Genomic DNA, 20,167 nt, shown 5'->3' on the forward strand with positions numbered 1-20,167 from the left:
AGTAGATATAGCACATAAAACTTATCTAGTCTTCCCATTCACTACACCTGCTCAGCTCAATAATATCTTTATTTCTTCTTCTCACTCAGAGATCCTCTGTGCTTGATTCAGGCTTACTTTAATTCAAATACTGTCTTTGTCTCTACCGCCTCCTCTGGAAATCTGTTTCATATATCTACCATCCTTTCTGTATAAAATTAAATATTATCTTTCAAAATTGGCCCCATTATGCCAGAGGTCCTGGTGTTGACAACTAATTGCTTAAAGCTAAGTTTTAAAGAATATAAAGTTTTCTATTTTAAAATAATAATCTATAAACATTGTAGAGAATTTTGGAGACTATTTCGAAGATAAAATATTTATGCTAATAATGAGTAATGAATAATGAATACAAAAGAGGACCCATGAAGAGGCAATGGCATGTTAAGAGTTAAGAGCAAGCGGGTCTCTTGACAAATAAAACGCCACCACACTGATTGTGCCGCTGAGGTCCTTAAATATTCTAAATACTATACACTGTTGGTGGATACAGAAAAAGAAAGAAAAGATTATTTATGGGTATATTATTATAGAATGTCAGGGATATGTGCTTAATGTGGGTGCATACATTTAAAACATGTTTTAGTTGGTGCAAATGACCATGCCTACAGTTAGACGTGACTCTCGTGTGTGAGCCCTATTCTATAAACCACACCTAAATTTAAGTGCGGCTTATAGAATAGCGCTTTTTCGGTGCTGTATGAATCTGGATAACAACTCCTGAGATAAACCCCTTTCACCTTTAACCCCTGACCAAAGCCATAGTATCAAGCCACAACAATATCTCTTAGCACAACCATGTGCTAACAGCGTGCTAATATCTGCATTAAGCAGGCAAGACTATAACAGGGGGGCCAGGGCTTAGGTGTCATATTACTGCAAGTAGTAAAGCCTTTTCTATAAGAACACATAAAGCTGTATCAATGCACAAACATTTAGGTGCGCAAGTTTACGACAACTTGCATAAATGTTCCTGCCTAAATGCGATATTGATGCTGTAACATGCAATATTCTGTAAGTTGTGTACGTAAATGTTATAGTAGCACAGTAACATAGTAGATGGCAGCAGATAAAGACCTGTTCGGTCCATCCAGTCTGCCCAACAAGATAAACTCATTACATATGGTATGATGTGATACTTCATACCTGATCTTGATTTATCCTTGCCATTTTTAGAGCATAGACCATAGAAGTCTGGCTGGCGCTGGCCTTGTTTAAAATTGTTGTCAAAAGCCTGTGAAAAGTTCCACTCCAGCCCATCCAAATCTATTCAGCCTCGATCCTAATCTCCTCTAAGCTTCTTTGGATTTCTTCTAAACAGGATTGTTTTGTGTTTGTCCCAAGCATTTTTGAATTCCATTACTGTTTGCATCTCTACCACCTCCCGCAAGTGGGCATTCCAGGTATCTACTACCTTCTCATTGAAAAAATACTTCCTGACATTAATCCTGTCATCCCCCTTTCAACCTCAATTCATGTCTTCTAGTTCTACCACCTTCCCATCTCTGGAAAATGTTTGTTTGTGGATTAATACCTTTCAAATATTTGATCATCTGTTTTTATATCAACCCTGTTTCTCCTTTCCTCCAGGGTATACATGTTCAGGTCAGCAAGTCTCTCCATGTACACCTTGCTGCATAAACCCCATACCATGTTTGTTGCTTTTCTTTGAACTATTTCAAGTCTTTTTACATCCTTAGAAAGATAAAGAGGGGCATAATCGAACGGGGCCAGCCATCTATATGGGCGGCCATCTTCAAGGCCAGCTCAGGAAAGTGGCGTCCCGACCGTATTATCGAAACAAGATAGCCGGCCATCTTTCATTTCGATAATATGGTCGGAGCCGGCCAAATCTCAACATTTGGGCCGGCTTTAGAGATGGCCGGCATTGGGTTTCAGCAATAATGGAAACTAATGGCGGCCATCTCAAACCCGGCCAAATCCAAGGCATTTGGTCGTGGGAGGAGCCAGCATTTGTAGTGTACTGGTCCCCCTGACATGCCAGGACACCAACCGGGCACCCTAGGGGGCACTGCAGTGGACTTCAAAAATAGCTCCAAGGTGCATAGCTCCCTTACCTTGTGTGCTGAGCCCCCCAAATCCCCCCCAAAACCCACTCCCTACAACTCTACACCACTACCATAGCCCTTAGGGGTGAAGGAGGGCACCTACATGTGGGTACAGTGGGTTTTGGGGGGGGGGGGTTGGAGGGCTCCCATTTTCCACCACAAGTATAACAGGTAGGGAGGGATGGGCCTGGGTCCACCTGCCTGAAGTGCACTGCACCCACTAAAAACTGCTCCAGGGATCTGCATACTGCTGTCATGGAGCTGGGTATGACATTTCAGGCTGGCATAGAGGCTGGCAAAAAATTAATTTTAATTTTTTTTTTGGGTGGGAGGAGGTTGGTGACCACTGGGGGAGTAAGGGGAGGTGATCCCTGATTCCCTCCGGTGGTCATCTGGGGCACTTTTTGGAGGCGTGGTCCTAAAAATAAATGGACCTAAAATTTAGCCGGCCAAGTGCTCGTCAGAGCCGGCCTTCTTTTTTCCATTGTCGGCCGAAGCCGCCCATCTCATAACCACGCCCCTGTCCCACCTTACGTACCCTGCCGAAATGCCCCCTTTAACTTTGGCCAGCCCTGCGACGGAAAGCAGTTGAAGCCGGCCAAAATCGGCTTTCGATTATACCGATTTGGCCGGCTTCAGGAGATGGTTGGCCATCTCCCGATTTGTGTCGAAAATAAGCAGGAAGGTCTCCAAAACTGAGCACAAGGGGTGTTAGCCCTGCCTTTCCGCTGTGAACTCCCCTCGAACAATTGTGTGTAAGAGGGGGTAACTGTTTAACACACTTTAATAAAAGGCTCCCAGACTTACACAAATGCATATTTTGGGGTCAATGTTGAAAAATTTCCATGAGTAAATTGGTGTTTCTCCATGGAAAAATACCCTTTTACACTTCCTTTCCCCTCTCCCACTATGGGTAAAAGTAGTGGAGAAACTGGCTGAAACAATATAACATAACAATTTATATATTGCCTCAAGAGTTTTCTCTGGAAGGGTCACATTACAATATGTAAAATTATAGAGCAAGTACAGTAAATAATGCTATGCTATTCCATTCTATTTTAAGGGTTTTTTTTTAACTTGCTGAATCCTTGAGGGTTTGAAGTGGCTTAACATATGAAAAAAAAAATAACCCAGTCAGTTGCAAATTACAAGGAATATTATACAAACTATCTCTAAACTTATTTCAGCAAATATTCTTGAAATAGTTAACTCTTTAAGGGGTTCTTTTACCAAGCTGTGGTAAAAGGACCCCTGTGGTGGTGTTGGCGTACAAATTTGCCACGTGCCAAGGCCCCCTTTCACTGCAGCAGGTAAAAGGAGGTTGTTTTTTTTTTTTAAATGGAAACCCCAATTTTTCAAGCGCTGGAAATAGTGCACAACCCACACTGGAACTACTGCTGGGCTCCTGCGATAGCCAATTTGCTGTGTGCCATTGCCGCGGTAGCCGTACTGGGGCTTTGTAAAAGGTCCCCTAAGTATTTTCATAAAAGTGAATAAGATAATGTTTTAAGCTGAATGGAAAGATTATTGCACATTAAGAAATTCTCCCACAATGTTGAAGGAACTTACCAATAATGAGATCAGGGATCTTGAAGAATCCCTGTTCATAAGGATATAGAATTAAACACAACTGACATTCAGGCCTGTAAGATTTTATATACAGTACAAGCTGTTTTAAATTCCACTTGTGCTTGAATGGGGAGCCAATGAAGTTGAATTAACAATGGTGTAAATGATCCAATGAAAACAAAAGGAATATAATAACAGTATAACATAACTAAGTAAAACATATTTAAGAAGACCCATTTAAATGTTTAATAAATAGCCAAGGGCTCAATATTCAAAGTGATTTAACCAGCCAGAAATGGTTCCTGGCTCATTAAATTGCATGTTTGGGGAAATCCAGCCATTTTCAGTTGCACTTTCACTGCATGAATAGGATCGCATAAAAATCATCCTATCAGAGTGGTAAAAGTCTGCCTCTGATGGAGGAGCAGTCCTCAGCACTGCCTGAGTTTGGAGTGTCTTACCCCAGAAGCAGGCATTCCAATGACAACAGAGAACTCGGTGGGATTGCTTTTCCAATTTGAAGCTGAACTGGACCCATTAAGAAAATAAGAATAGCCATACTAGGACAGATCAATGGCCCATCTAGTCCAGTATCCTGCAGCCAACAGTGGCCAATCCAAGTCACAAGTACCTGGCAGAAACCCAAATAGTAGTAACATTCCATGCTACCAATCCCAGGATAAGCAGTGGCTTTCCCCGTGTCTATTTCAATAGCAGACTACGGACTTTTCCTCCAGGAACTTATACAAAATCTTTTTTAAATCCAGATACGCTAACCACTGTTACCACATCCTCTGGCAATGAGTTCCAGAGCTTAACTATTCCTTGAGTGAAAAAATATTTCCTCCTATTTGTTTTAAAAGTATTTCCATATAAATTCATTGAGTGTCCCCTTGTCTTTGTACTTTATAAGAGAGTAAAAATATCAATTCATTTTTACCCATTCTAGACCTCAATCATATCTCCCCTCAGCCTTCTCTTTTCCAAGCTGAAGAGACCAACCTCTTTAGCTTTTCCTCATATGAGAGGAGTTCCTTCCTCTTTCTCATTTTGGTCGCTCTTTTTTGAACCTTTTCTAATTCTGTTATATCTTTTTAAAGATTTGGCGATGATAATTGAATGAAATATTAAAGGTGTGGTTGCACCATGGAGCAATACAGAGCTATTATAATATTCTTGGTCTTTTTTACTTCCCCTTTCCTAATAATTCCTAGCATTCTGTTTGCTTTTTTGGCAACTTCCATACATTGGGCAGAAGATTTCAGCGTATTGTCTACAATGACACCTAGATCTTTTTCTTATGTGCTGACTCCTAAGGTGGACCCTAGCATCAGGGGTTTGACAGGTGGCCATGCCCACTTCCAGTCACATTAGCCATTCAGAATTGAGGAACTACCCAGACCATGCCCACTTTCCACCCACGTCCCGCCCATTCCTTACCCCATCCCACCCCTTTCGTGATGTCACTGGATATGACATTATAGCCCAGCCCACACCCCCACTCCTTTTGCATAATCTCACCCCTAACCCTGCATTAGTTCTATAACCCTGCCCCCAAAGCCACCCTTTATTCCATAGCCCCACCTCAAACCCTGCCTTTCTTGATGATATCATAGGAATTGTTGTGAAGAATATATAGGAAAGAAGCTGCTTGAAGAGTGTGCCTGCAAGTGTGTGAGCAGAGTGTTGAAAAACAATGAATTCTTCACAACAATTCATTGTTTTCCCACACATCGGGTGTTGCACTTTTTACTATCACCCTGTCCGTAGATTTGCAAGCATTCTTTTTTTTTTTCTATTTATTATTTACTCTTTTTTGTCCTGTGAACCCTTTTGTCAAACCATAAACACTTTCCAAGTAGTTTTTTCCGATTTGACCTCTAGTGCAACGTTACTCCTTCCATAACATCACTGGTGTGCATGACACCTCAAAAGTCCGCTAAGTCATAAGTGTTTATTTTCAACAATCCACGTTTTTAATTTTTCTACAAAAACACTTTTATTTAATCTGTGCCCCATTTCCATACTGATAAAGCCAAATCAAATCAACTGGTACATTTAGATTTTTAACCTTTGCCTTATACGTCATCACACGTCATCGCCTTTAATTTTTGGCGCCTTTTTCTGCCTTTATAACTAATTACTCTTGAACCCGGATTCTTTTGGCGAATGCTAAAAATTGACTTCACTGGTAAAGAACAACTTTTTTTTAATAAAGGGTCTTTTTAAAGGTAAGTTTTATCTTGACATACAATGCTTTCGGATCTTGATGCCACAGTACTAGTAACGGGCATCTTACGTCGCCCGGCGTCACGACTTTTTTCATTAAGGGTCTTTATGAAGACAAGCTCTGTCTCTACAGATCTTGATGCTATAGCACCAGTAATGGGCATTTCACATCGCCCAGCGTCCCCCCCCCCCCCTTTTTAATGTCTTTTTTTTTAGAGTGGTTTTAGTATTCCATTTTAACAGTATACTTTCTTTTTTGTTAAGTTTTTGGTTTGTCCCCCTAGATTTACTACTACCCTGGTTTTTATTATCCCTCCTTTACAATTTTTATTATTATCCCCTTTTTTACGATTCCCTTTTTTAATGATTCTTTCTGCATTTTTTCCATTTTTGTCTCCGTATCTTTCATATCTCAGCTGTTCCCCTCATCACATCATTATTTTTCAATCAATGCATATTGGTTTATCATCAATATGTTCTATACTTTTTTGCAGACCATTACCCAATCCTTTACAATAAGAGACTGGACATTATTACACGTACACAGATCATTCTGTATTTTAGGACATTGGATGTTTTCTGTTTATACAGGTCAGTGTCTTGTTGGATCTATTCATTATTCTTTTATTATTTATTTTTTATGTCATTTAAATACTATAATGCTTTACTAGTCTTAAGTATAAAAACCCTCATATACTTTATATTCTCATTGTTTTCACCACATCTTTTAATGTATATATAATATGGGTCTGTAAGTTTGGCACTAATTTATAATTTACTAGCCGTTAAGCCCGTTAAAACGGGCGCGTATTGGAATGTTTTTTTTTTCCCAAGGCCCCCCTCCCGTTGCAGCTGCAAGGCCCCCTGCCATTCTCCTTCCCTGCCAGCTCCAAGGCCCCCTCTGTCCCTCCCTCCCAGCTCCAAGGCTCCAGTCCTCCCCCCTTCCCAGCTGCAAGGCCCCCTGCCTGCCCTCCCTCCCAGTTCCAAGACCCCAGGCCCTCCCCCCCAGCTCCCAAGGCCCCCTTCCCTCCCTCCCAGTTCCAAGGCCCCCTGCTCTCCCTCACAACTGTAAGGGGCCCCATTCCCTCCCTCCCAGTTCCAAGGCCCCTTGCCCCCCCCCCCCGTGCCTTCTTCCCAGCCAGCTGGAAGGCCCCCTTCAGTCCAGCCCTCCCAGCTCCAAGGCCCCCCCTCCTTCTGAGACCTCCCATGTCCCCTCCCCCCCCCAAGGTAGCCGCTACCGCCCCCTCCCCCCTTCACCTGGCCCGGGCCCTCTCTTCGTTATTCAACTTACAGCAGCGCCAAAACAGCAGCAAGCTGCAGCTCCCGTTGGCCTTCCTTCACTGCCTGTGCCTCGCCCTCGTGTGACGTCACGTTGGTGAGGGCGGGGCACAGGCAGGGAAGGAAGGCCAACGGGAGCTGAAGCTGAGCTGCTTGCTGCTATTTCGGCGCTGCTGTAAGTTGAATAACGAAGAGAGGGCCCGGGTCGGGTGAAGGGGGGGGGGTGGCGACTCCGGGGGGGGGGGCGGTAGCAGCTACCTTGGGGGGGGGAGTGGTAGCAACGTCAGCGGTTCCCTCCCTCCCCTTCCGCGCAGTTTCCCTCTCTGTCCCGCCCCCCTCGCCCCGTCATCACATCTTGACGCGGGGGCGGGACAGAGAGGGAAGTCTCTACTGCGCATTTGCAAGTGAGTACGGTCACTTGCCTTTTATATGTTTGATTGTACGTATATAACAATTGACTATATACATTTTAAATATACATATGCTAATAATGTGTATTATGCACACATCTTTTGTACATAATTCATAATTCTTAAGTATTCACCACATTGCTTTCATGGTTTTCAGCACCTTCTTTATAGTATGTCTACCATGGGTCTATATGATGTTAGTTTGATTTTTAATTATAAATGTATATTCGTTTAATATATCTGTTTAAAATGTACCTAAACACATGTTATTATGAACAGTGTTCCCCTTGTTTTATTGGTCGTTGGTCTTTTTTATGTGTATTTTATATATTTTTTCACTGTTCTTATCATAATATTTTATTAAAAATTGTACAATTTTTTTGTAGACTCCTGATGCAGGCCTAGCGGCCGAAACACAACGTTTGTGTCGAGTCTTTTAATCAATAAACGTTTTCACTTCAGGATTCATCTTTCCAGTCCTTGGTATTCATGGTCAACCTCCCACCTTTTCTTTTTACACTTTTGTGTTTTCTCATGGGGCGTTTGAGTTTTTCACTTAGGTGGATTCTCCGATATCATATGAAGTGACATCATAGCCACAACCCTTTTAATATGGCAGCAGCTACTGTACAAATCACATCACTTCCTTTTTCACACTACTCAACTTGATCTTGGATGGGGTCACTTGATGGGAAGTGATGTCAAAAGCACCTGACACCACCCTCTGCAGCCTAGGAGGGCCACATGCAGCTTTATTTTTTTTCTCTGTCAGGAAAGAAAATAGACGTTTTTTAAGCCTTCAGACTATTTTAAACTCCTTTTTTTGAACAGTGCTGCAAAAAGACTTGACCCTAGACACCCTCCTCCTCCTCCCAAGCCCCAGTGTCAGACAGATATATTTCTTTTCTCAGGAAAGAATGCCCTTAACTCAGACACCCTTTCTTCTTCCTGGAACAAACACCCAGCTGATTGGACAATATGCTGTATTGTGTGAAAGAACCCCTTTAACCCCTCCCATATCCCTCACACCCTCCTCTTCCTCCTCCTCTCACAGCCCTCCTGTTTCAAAGCATTGTAACAGTTTCCCTGTGTGAGCTCAAATAGGTTGCTTCTCCTCCTCTTCCCAGAGGCAGATGTTTTCTTGCAAAACTCTCTACCTTGTGTGGCTATTTTAAAAGGTATTGTTAGGGCACCTCTATCTACCATCTGCCTGAACTGCGCATGTGTTGGATAAACACAGATGACAGCGTAATTTGCATGTATGGTTCACAGTGTTTAGAGAAAATTTTCTTACCATAGAACTGTTCAGTATCTAAGATGCTAAAAAATGATTATGATGGAGTAATAGATATACGGTCTTGAGGAATATGACCAAAACCGAGCTTCTCATTTCCCCCCCAAACCCACCTCCCCGCTCCCCCCGTTTTCTATTTCTGTTGATGGCTCTCTCATTCTCCCTGTCTCCTCAGCTCGAAACCTTGGGGTCATCTTTGACTCTTCTCTCTCTCCTTCTCTGCTCATATCCAGCAGACCACCAAGACCTGTCGTTTCTTTCTTTACAACATCCGTAAAATCCGCCCCTTTCTTTCCGAGCACTCTACCAAAACCCTCATCCACACCCTTGTCACCTCTCGTTTAGACTACTGCAATCTGCTTCTTGCTGGCCTCCCACTTAGTCACCTCTCCCCTCTCTAGTCTGTTCAAAACTCTGCTGCCCGTCTCATCTTCCGCCAGGGTCGCTTTACTCATACTACCCCTCTCCTCAAGACCCTTCACTGGCTCCCTATCCGTTTTCGCATCCTGTTCAAACTTCTTCTACTAACCTATAAATGTATTCACTCTGCTGCTCCCCAGTATCTCTCCACACTCGTCCTTCCCTACACCCCTTCCCGTGCACTCCGCTCCATGGATAAATCCTTCTTATCTGTTCCCTTCTCCACTACTGCCAACTCCAGACTTCACGCCTTCTGTCTCGCTGCACCCTACGCCTGGAATAAACTTCCTGAGCCCCTACGTCTTGCCCCATCCTTGGCCACCTTTAAATCTAGACTGAAAGCCCACGTCTTTAACATTGCTTTTGACTCGTAACCACTTGTAACCACTCGCCTCCACCTACCCTCCTCTCTTCCTTCCCGTTCACATTAATTGATTTGATTTGCTTACTTTATTTATTTTTTGTCTATTAGATTGTAAGCTCTTTGAGCAGGGACTGTCTTTCTTCTATGTTTGTGCAGCGCTGCGTATGCCTTGTAGCGCTATAGAAATGCTAAATAGTAGTAGTAGTAGTAGTAGGAATAGCAGGTGTTAAAATGTGTTTCGTGTGTGTGAACTTTTAGAATCCAGGCACAAACATTTACACCAGCTCTATGGCAGGTATAAATGCTTGTATCTAAAATATATCTGGCCTGTTATTCTAGTATTCTATAATGAAAATAAGGCATCATAACGTTTGCTCACAGGGAATAATTTTACTAGGTCATTTATGTACATCTAAACCAATATATGCATGACTAATGCCTCTTACAAAACATTCCATCCATAAAAATATGTTTAGCAAGATTGCACGTATTAATATGTGCTTTTGATGTAGGTGTATTCTGGGCTAGAATTTGCATGGAGCTTTGGTAAGCCACAATGTACATGTATACTTTATAAAATGTATTGTACACACATATATTTACATGGGTGCAGCTACCTACAATTTCTGCAAAATTTGTGCTAGTATGTGTGAGCCTAGGGGACTCATTTTCAAAAGAGAAAAATGTTTAAAAAGTAGCATTTGGACATTTTGCTTGCAAAAACATTCAAATTGCTATTATCAAAACCCATTTAAAAAAATGTTTTTCTATGCTGTCCATCTGCAGTGCATTCAAATCACAGCGGAGCATGCCAGGGGCATGTTAAGGGAGGAATTTTGACATTCCTAACACTTGAATGTTTTTCAGCCATAATGGAATAAAACAGAAAAATCCAGGACTAAAAACTAAGACATTTTGAGATAGACCTGTTTTAATGATGTCTAAGCCACAAAAATGTGCCCTAAATAACCAGATGACTACTGGAAGAATAAAAGAATGGCCCCCCTTTACTTCCCTAGTAGTCACTGACCCCCTCCCACTCCCGCAGAGATGTGAAAGAAACAGTACATACCAGCCTCTAAGACAACCTCAGATGTAATGACCAGTTCTATTACAGCAGAAGCAAGCAGGTTCCTGGAGTAGCCTAGTGGCCAGTGCAGTGCACTGCAGAGAATGTGGCCCAGGCCCATATCCTACTCTAATTGTTCCACTTGTGATGGAAAGTGTGGTCCCTCTAAAACCCACCAAAAACCTACTGTACCCACATATAGGTGACACCTGCAGCCATAAGGGCTATTGTAGTTGTGTATAGTTGGGTACAGTAAGTTTATCGTGGGTTTTGGAGGGCTCACCATACAATATAAGGGGTAGGAGTGAGATGTGTACCCGGGATCTTTTATGTGAAGTCCACTGCTGTGCCCTCTTGGAGGGTGCCCCACTGCTCTGCTGGGATGCCTATGTGGCCAGTCTACTAAGAATGTTGGCTCCTCTTATATCCCAATGGCTTGATTTTGTGCATTTTTCACTAGGATTTTTTTTTAAATATTATGACAGTTTTCTCTGTATAGTCTGGAATGTGTTTTGTTTGCAATATTTGGTTACTGGAACTCTGTTAGTTTTAAATAAAGTTTGTGAAGTAAGCATAGAACATACATAGATAGATGGGAGTGGAGGAGTGGCCTAGTGGTTAGCGCGTCAGTCTTTACATCCACAGGTTGCCAGTTCAAATCCCATTGCTGCTACTTGTGGTCTTGGGCAAATCACTTAACCCTCCAAGGCCTCAAGCTCAAATTTAGATTGTGAGCTGTCCTGGGACAGAAAAAGATCCAATGTAACTCACTTTGAGCTGCTACTGAAAAAGGTGTGAGCAAAATCCAAATAAAAAAAAAATACATGTAGCAGTTTTTTCTTTTGAGACCTGTTTCAATCATGTCTAGGCTACAAAATGATGCTCTGATTGAGCAGCTGGCCACTGGATTGATTAAGACATAATACCTCTTTAATGCTCCCAGTGGTTGCTGTCCCCTTCCCTCTCCCCTGAAAGTGGAACTGGAAAGGAATACTAGCATATGTGACAGCTTCAGGTATTATGGGCTTTCTGAATAGAGCAGCATGTAGATTTGGGAGTTACCCAGAGGTTAGTGCAGCAGACTGTAAACCAAGGGAACCAGGTTCAAGTCTTACTTTAACTCTTTTTTAAAAAAGAATTATGAGTCCTCCAGAAACAGAAGAATATCTATTGTACCTAAATATATAAGCCACCTACAAGTCTATTAAAGTGGTGTACATTCAGGTACACTAGGTGTTTTTTCTATTCCTGAAAGAATTAAAGTAAAATTTGAACCTCGGTCCCTTGGTTTACAGTCCACTGCACTAACCACTAGGGGGTCCCTCTGCTCTGCAGGGACATCAATGTTGAAGAACACTTTTCACATACCTGCTTTCTGATGGTCCACTAATTATCTAATAGTCATGAGAATTGGTATAGATGTGAATTAGATTCTTTTGACTCTCAGGATAAAGTTTATAATGACAACCTTTATGATTACAATGTACACATGCACAGCTTAGTGCTTAAATGGATTTTTGGCATATGAACATATATGTGCATACACATGCATGTTAGGGATGGGCTGTCATTTGCAATGACATGGGAAATATCAACAACATATCCCATGTCATTGCTTATCATCAAAACACATTTTGATTTTTCATTTGCGGATAAAAATGCACACTCTTTCTAAATGGTGCACACAATTTGCAAAGAGGGAATACTGTTTCAGAAAGAGTGGACACTCTTTCTGATAGTGCACCCATTTGAACTGTTGCACTTATGTGAAACATCACACATGCATGAACCAAATGCACATGAGTGAATAGTGTGTGCTGCATTGACTATTTGGAAAACAGTGCACACTTTTTCTGAAAGTGCCTTCTTTGCTAAGAGTGTTGCACTCAATGACTTTGCACCCATAACAACAAAATTGGTAAATGAAAATGAATAAAATGAACATTTTTGGAAACAACAAGGGATATAAAATGAAATGAACATTTCCTAACTGTCCTCCCCTAATGTACATATATGCTAGTATTCTAATCATTAACAAGTGCAATTGACATAAATATTAGCTCCTTTATTATAGAATTACCTCCATAAGGTGTATTAATGTGCTTTTTCAATTGTATCTTTATTATTATTTGTTAATTTCTAAATTGATTTATCTCTTTCTTTTCTAATCTTCCTTTGAGCTTTCTAGCTTTATGCGGAATATAAATATTGTATTGCACTGTGGAGATGTACATTTTTACCTGAATACAAGATGGGCAGTTTTTAAATAGCCCAGTTCTGCTGGTAAAAAATGTTTTATCTATTTCCCTCCAGATATAGAATGGTGAAAGGGAATAGGGAGAGGACATAAAGGGTGCAAAAAAAGCATATGATATAATTTATGTTAGTATTTGAACTAGATTTCAAGGTATGTACTTTTTTCCTCAACACACTGAGTAGAAAATGAATTTCATTTTGCCTGGAAGGTGAATGTAGATCCTGATTGCAAAAAGTGCATTGAATGTTTGGTTTTAAGGTCAATAAAAGTCGTATCATTTTTGTCAGTGGGAAATACATGAGTTGTATAATGCCCTATATTTGGCTTCAACATCTTTACAAATGGAATTAAATGCTTGTACATGTCATGTAGCATTGGGAATAGATATCTGAAATAAAAGTTCATTTTTAAAAAAAATGTGCTTTCTCTTACTATGCCAAAAGAATTTGATCATTTCTAGTTCAAGAGCTCATTGTTCATGTATTTATTATTTTATTTTATTTACAAATTTGTATTCCACTTACAGCTAAGCGGATCACAACAAAACATACACAATAAAATCATGCAGAGATAAAACTCTTTATACATTAGTCAAAATGATATCAACTCCATGCCTTCACAAAGAAATGTGCCTTCAATAACTTACAAAAGTGTACCATAATGTTACACAATCTTTAACTTCCAGAAATAGAGAATGCTGTATTCTACACAGGAAAGCAGGCAAGTACACTTTAGGTGATATCTACTTTTAGTTCAAATTTCTTTTATTCAATTTAATTTTTCAACATTAGAATATGTAATTTCCAAACAACAATACTATATAACACACACAGCAAATGAAATGGTAAAAATCCAAAAGATTAACATCTGGGAGAAGGGCTATACAAATTAGGAAAATAAAGGCCCCTTTCACCAAGCTGTGGATAAAGGGGGCTGGCGCTGGCGTCGGTGTGTGTTTTACACCCGCGCCGAGGCCCCCTTTTACCACAGCTGGTAAAAGGGAAGTCTCACCTTAAATGGCCATGCGGCAACTAAAGCACCTGCCATGCGGCCATTTTGGGGGGGAGCCCTTACTGACACCCATTGAGGTGGTGGTAAGGGCTCCCACGTTAACCCGGCAGTAACCGAGCAGCGCAAGGAAGTGCCCGATTACCGACGGATACACTCCAGAGCTACATAAATGAATGAATTTTTGTAGAACCAGAAATGATGGTGCGCTAGGGGTGGGAAGTACCACTGGGCTGCTACGATAGCCCAGCGGTACTTCCTGTATAGCGAGTAGTAAGCCTGCGTTCGGCTTACCATCACTTAGTAAAAGGAGCCCTAAATATTAGGGGGAAAAACTCCTAAAAAAAGTTGACATAACTCTACTTAACAATATACTTCTCAATTACAGGTTTAATTTAGATTTCTGTATTAATATTTGTCAAGGATAAATGTAAAGAGAACAAAGAGGTTTAAAAAAATAAACCAAAAGGGAAAATTCAAAATCTACAGTTCCAGTGTGAGTTTTAACATTTCAGGTACTCCTAAAACTTGCAAAAATGTTCACTAAGCCGTGGCCATGTTTTAAGTATGTGTAACATAGTAGTAGATGACGGCAGAAAAAGACCTGCACGGTCCATCCAGTCTGCCCACGATAAACTCATATGTGTATACCTTACCTTGATTTGTACCTGTCTTTTTCAGGGCACAGACCGTATAAGTCTGTCCAGCAGTATTTCCCGCCTCCCAACCACCAGTCCCGCCTCCCATCACCGGCTCTGGCACAGTCCCCGTATAAGTCTGCCTTCCCCTATCCTAGCCTCTCAACCACCAACCCCTCTTCCCCCCGCCACCCAATTTCAGCTAAGCTTCTGTGGATCCATTCCTTCTGCACAGGATTCCTTTATGCCTATCCCACGCATGTTTGAATTCCGTTACCGTTTTCATCTCCACCACCTCCCGCAGGAGGGCATTCCAAGCGTTCACCACCCTCTCCGTGAAGAAATACTTCCTGACATCTTTCCTGAGTCTGCCCCCCTTCAATCTCATTTCATGTCCTCTCGTTCTATTGCCTTCCCATCTCTGGAAAAGATTCATTTGCGGATTAATACCTTTCAAATATTTGAACATCTGTATCATATCACCCCTGTTCCTCCTTTCCTCCAGAGTATATATGTTCAGGTCAGCAAGTCTCTCTTCATATGTCTTGGAACGCAACTCCCATACCATCCTCGTAGCTTTTCTTTGTACCGCTTCCATTTTTTTAACATCCTTCGCAAGGTATGGCCTCCAAAACTGAACACAATACTTCAGGTGGGGCCTCACCAACGTCTTATACAGGGGCATTAAAACCTCCTTTCTTCTGCTGGTCACACCTCTCTCTATACAGCATAGCAATCTTCTCGCTACGGCCACCGCCTTGTCGCAGTGTTTCATCGCCTTCAGGTCCTCAGATACTATCACCCCAAGATCCCTCTCCCCGTCCGTGTCTATCAGGCTCTCCCCACCTAACACATACGCCTCCCTTGGATTTCTACTCCCTAAGTGCATCACTTTGCATTTCTTCGCATTGAATTTTAATTGCCAAACGTTAGACCATTCTTCCAGCTTCTTCAGATCTTTTTTCATGTTTTCCACTCCCTCCGGGGTGTCCACTCTGTTGCAAATCTTGGTGTCATCTGCAAAAAGGCAAACTTTACCTTGTAACCCTTTGGCAATGTCACTCACAAATATATTGAACAGAATCGGCCCCAGCACCGATCCCTGAGGCACTCCACTACTCACCTTTCCCTCCTCCGAGCGAACTCCATTTACCACCACCCTCTGGCGTCTGCCCGTCAACCAGTTCCTAATCCAGTTCACCACTTCGGGTCCTATCTTCAGCCCTTCTAGTTTATTCAAGAGCCTCCTGTGGGGAACCGTGTCAAAAGCCTTGCTGAAATCTAAGTAGATGACGTCCATAGCACGTCCTTGATTTAATTCTCCTGTCACCCAGTCAAAGAATTCAATGAGATTCGTTTGGCACGATTTTCCTTTGGTGAAACCATGTTGTCTCGGATCTTGCAACTTATTGGCTTCCAGGAAATTCACTATCCTTTCCTTCAGCATGGCTTCCATTACTTTTCCAATAACCGAAGTGAGACTTACCGGCCTGTAGTTTCCAGCTTCTTCCCTATCACCACTTTTGTGAAGAGGGACCACCTCCGCCGTTCTCCAATCCCTCGGAACCTCTCCCGTCTCCAAGGATTTATTAAACAAATCTTTGAGAGGACCCGCCAGAACCTCTCTGAGCTCCCTCAGTATTCTGGGGTGGATCCCGTCCGGCTCCATGGCTTTGTCCACCTTTAGCTTTCCAAGTTGTTCATACACACTCTCTTCCATGAACGGTGCTCTATCCACTTCATTCTCAGGTGTACTTTTGCCAGTCCCTCTCGGTCCTTCCCCAGGATTTTCTTCAGTGAAAACAGAACAAAAGTATCTATTTAGCAAATTGGCTTTTTCCTCATCATTTTCTACATAGCGTATCTTTTAGTCTCACAATCCCCTTTTTAGTCTTTCTCCTTTCACTAATATACCTGAAGAAGTTTTTGTCTCCCCTCCGTACATTTCTAGCCATTTGTTCTTCCACTTGCGCCTTCGCCAGACGTACCTCTCTCTTGGTTTCTTTCAGTTTCATCCGATATTCCTCCCCGTGTTCCTCTACTAGAGTTTTTTTGTATTTCTGGAAAGCTAACTCTTTAGCCTTTATTTTCTCAGCCACTTGCTTTGAAAACCATATCGGTTTCCTTTTTCTCTTGCTTTTATTTACTCTCCTTACATAAAGGTCTGTGGCCCTATTTATTACTTCTTTTAGCCTGGACCACTGTCCTTCCACTTCTCGTATGTCCTCCCAGCCCATCAGCTCCTTCCTCAGGTATTCTCCCATTTTGTTAAAGTCAGCTCGCTTGAAATCCAGGACTTTGAGTTTAGAGTGGCTGCCATCCACATGAGCCGTTATATCAAAACAAACCGTTTGATGGTCACTGCTTCCCAGGTGTGCAGCCACTTGGACATTTGACACACTATCCCCATTCATGAGCACCAGATCCAACGTCGCTCCCTCCCTTTGGAAAGCATCCACAATCTCTCTACTTCTTTCCGATTTCGCAGAAGGAACCTTCCAATCTACATCCGGCAGATTAAAATCTCCCAACAACAGCACCTCTCTTTTCTTCCCCAACTTTTGAATATCAGTGATCAGATCTTTATCCAGTTCCTCCAATTGTGTCGGGGGTCTGTAGACAACACCCACGTGGACCAAGGTTCTATCCTCTCTTGTTAAGGTGATCCATATCGCTTCTTCCTTTCCCCACTTCCCTGTCATTTCAGTTGCTGCGATATCATCTCTCACATACAGAGCTACTCCTCCACCTTTACGTCCCTCTCTATCCTTCCTAAAAAGATTATAGCCTGGTATGTTTACATCCCATTCATGGGAACCACTGAGCCATGTCTCTGTGACTGCAACTATGTCCAAGTCAGTCTCCAACATCAGGGCTTGAAGGTCATGAATTTTATTGCTTAGACTGTGAGCATTTGTGGTCATTGCTTTCCAACTACATTTCCTAGTATGTGTTTTGGGTTTAGTGATTTGTGAGTGTCTTTTCTCTTTGGGTACCTTCTCCTCTTTTTGTTCTCTCTTCCTTGCTTTTTCTTTTTCTTCTGCTTCAATTTTAGTTTCAGGAACATCACAGTGCTGTAGTGGCGCAAAAGAATTTTGTAGTGGCAACACTTGTGTGGGCGGATGCTTCTGTGTCACATGACGAATTCTGCCTGAGCCTATTGGTCTTTCCTATTGGTCTTTTCAGTAGCTGCTAATTCAGACTTGCATATCCTATATAGTGAGTTCCACCAGAAATGATCATTTAATTCAGTTGCATCCTAATATGTGCTAAGTACCATCTACATATGCTAAAATTCACTATCTATACTTTAAAAATCTATTGAGATCCAGAGGTGTTGTGTTACTGCATTGAGCTGGTCTGAAATCACTTGCCATCTGTTTGCCTGAGGATTCACAATGATCTCAAATCCAGCCCCCCATCTCCTTATGCTACTGAAGGCACTGATTGATGACATCAGAGTTCGGTTGCGCTCCAGTGGTGTTGTAATATCTTATTTTTTTTACCTAATTGTACTATACATTTTATCTGCACTGAAATCACTTGTCATGTGCCTGCCTGAGGATTTACAATGACTGCAAAACCAAAGGAACCAACTGATGATATCACTACCTGCACTTTACAGTTCTAATGAGCTCCAGAAATGTGGCACCAGTGATTTTAATGAATTCTATTAGAAAGAACAATTTGTAATGCAACAGCCCAAACCCCATCCTTTTACGTGAAAACATAAAAGGCCCTGTTTACAAAGGCGCACAAGAGACAGATGCATACGTGAATGAACCAAAACATTATTCAGACCTGTGTGTATGCCAGATTCAATACAATCTCTCCTTTCAATATTAAGGATACTTCAATGACCACGAAAGAGTGACAGTTAAGCATAATTTGTGTCTGTTGTCTCATAGTGGAACAAACAAAAACTTCTTTACAAGGGTTTGGAATCCCAAATGGTGATAATAAATACATACCACATAAAATTTAAATAATGTGCACGTCTCTGCTTACAGAATCTCATATGGTTATTTAACTCAAAGACATTTTTCATATATAAAACATGGACCAAAGAATCTAGTTTTTCAATGTGTTAGAAGTATAATACGCCTTTGAACATATTTATAATGTGTTGATCTCCAATGCTAGAAAGTTGTCTGTTTATGAATATACAATACAAAAAGTAATAAGATTAATAATAAAAGACATATGGTTATTACAAGATAAATTGCCAACTATTTGTATAGGTCTCAAAAGGCATACTTCCTTCTAACTATTTAATGTAGCCTATATATCTGATGGTGAGGGATCAACTGATCTTAAATTGTGTTTCTAACAATCACTAGCACAACCCAACCAATCAGACCACTAAGAGCAAAGTATAGCATTACCACACCTGATGCTCCACTGATTCAAACAAAAGGAGCTCTTTAATAATGCCATGCACAGCATATCATCCCTGTATTATACTCAGACTGTGTTCCTTGGTATCTTAAAGATGTCATTCAAGTATATCAACCATCAAGATCTTTGTGATCTGAAAATTTGATGTTATTAGCAAATGTTAAACTGCATTCTGTAAGATATGCTGGTACCCTGAATATCGCCTTTTCGATAGCAAGCACAAACATTTGGAACAATTTGCCAGGTTACTTGAGATTGTGTAGCAGCAGGGATCAATTTTGTAAATTTTTGAAGACATATTAGTTTGAACACACATGGCGTTGATATTTGTCTAAAAAGTGATGATTTCTTGATCTGTTTTTGATTGTATGACAGTTTCATTGTTTGTTTGTTTGTTTTAGTATTGTGTATGTTGATTTGTAATCCACCCAGCTGTAGGCAGAATAGAAATGTTTAAATACATAAATAATAAATATAAATTTGTAAATTCATTCTTATTTTTACTTTAGTGTTTACAAATATATAATGATTACTAAAATATTCCCATTTTAATTCATATCACTGCTTGTTTGATGTCACTGTGTATGACAGATCAAGGGCAATGTAAACATGCAGCTGTCTCTCTTATTATTAAAGCACGAGATTACAACCCAGAGAAATGATATGTATACCATGTGGAGAATGGCATATAATCTAATAGCCAAGTATGGTGCTCATTTTAGAAGCACCATTTATGTTTTATATGTGGATGTCCTGGCACATCCACATGCAAATGTCAAAACTGTCTAAAGTGCTATTTTACAACACCCTGGAAAAAACGTGGAGGCAGCAAAAACATTTTTTAGAAAGCAGGAGGCATGTTGGGGGTGTTTCAAGGGCATGTCATGGGCAGCGCGCTATTCCTGACATGTATCAGCAATTCTGGGTAGCACGTGAATGTGCATGGAATGCAAGAAAAATGTCAGAAATTACACCTGCTATAAAGCTCAAATAAGTGCCACCGTGGCTTATAAGCATATAAGCGTTGCCATACTGGGACAGAATGAAGGTCTATCAAGCCCAGCATCCTATTTCCATTGCATTAATGCTGACAGGAAGAGAGTTGATGTAAAAGTCTGTGAGCCT

This window comes from Microcaecilia unicolor, chromosome 5, assembly GCF_901765095.1.
Source record: "Microcaecilia unicolor chromosome 5, aMicUni1.1, whole genome shotgun sequence".
Taxonomy (NCBI): Eukaryota; Metazoa; Chordata; class Amphibia; order Gymnophiona; family Siphonopidae; genus Microcaecilia; species Microcaecilia unicolor.